This window comes from Sturnira hondurensis, unplaced genomic scaffold, assembly GCF_014824575.4.
Source record: "Sturnira hondurensis isolate 20B ecotype Veracruz unplaced genomic scaffold, ASM1482457v3 Scaffold0007865, whole genome shotgun sequence".
NCBI lineage: Eukaryota > Metazoa > Chordata > Mammalia > Chiroptera > Phyllostomidae > Sturnira > Sturnira hondurensis.
In genome coordinates this window covers 323,209-324,135 of record NW_028080496.1, presented here as the reverse complement: position 1 = coordinate 324,135, position 927 = coordinate 323,209, and the positions used below count along the sequence as shown (strand labels likewise).

At 50.6% G+C, this 927-nt stretch overlaps 1 non-coding gene across 1 annotated transcript; it reads right to left on the bottom strand.

Annotated features, from left to right (window-relative positions):
• Nucleotides 1-286: 286 nt before the first annotated feature.
• On the bottom strand, nt 287-485 carry LOC118992106 (U2 spliceosomal RNA). Its single transcript, XR_005067552.1, has one exon. It is a non-coding gene; the product is annotated as a U2 spliceosomal RNA (small nuclear RNA).
• Between the last annotated feature and the right edge of the window lie 442 nt (nt 486-927).

The following is a 927-nucleotide window of genomic DNA, read 5'->3' as shown; positions in this document are numbered from 1 at the left end:
ACACGTTGGGTCAGAATGGAAATCCCAGTCCCAAGCTGGGAAGGACTGTGACTTCCTGAAAGGGGGCAGGTGGCTGGCGGTTTCGTCTTTGCCTTCTCTGACCTCCGACTGACGTCCGCACGCCCTTCCACGGCAAGTGCAGGGAGGAAACCTTAGTGTCCGTGCCCCTCCCCCCACCCCCGCATGGCTCCGGCACCAACACAAACGGCAGAGGTTTCCGTGTCCTGTGACAGCTGTTGAGGACATCTGGAGACATCGTGTTTGCTTGTGATTACCTCAGAATTATAGTAATTAGACCCAATGCTGAATCTTGTTATTGAACAGGCAAATAAGAAGCACATCGTATCAGTACCTCGCAAATATTTTGACAACCACCTTTCCGTATAACTTATTTTCCGCTGTGGTTCTAAGCATTTCATTCTGCACATTTAAACTGATAAGAACAGATACTACACTTGATCTTAGCCAAAAGGCCGAGAAGCGATCATTCATTCTGCACATTTAAAAACACTATTCTGAGGAGCCCGCAGCTTTACCAGACACCAAGGTGGCCGACAGCACAAAAGAGGCCGAGGGGGCTGGGGTCAGACCCAGAGTCGGGCAGCTGCCAACATGAGGTCTGGGAAGTATTCAAATGCAAAGAAATTCGCTGCCGTAATTTTCCAATGACGTGTTCTCTTTCCACCTTCCTCTTAGGTCGGACGCTTTTATGAGTGGAACCTGGGTGTTTGCATAAGGAGACAAAGGTTTTGTGTACAGGATGGGAGGCAGAGCCCAGGACGACTTGGGACAGGGTGACGATTCTGAAATCAAGCAGATACGCAGGGGTCTAAATTTACACTCAAGAAATGTGGGGGAGGAGGGTGAGGCTCCGATCTGGGGCATCACGGAAGATCTGTGAAGGGCGGGTGGGGTGACTCTCACACG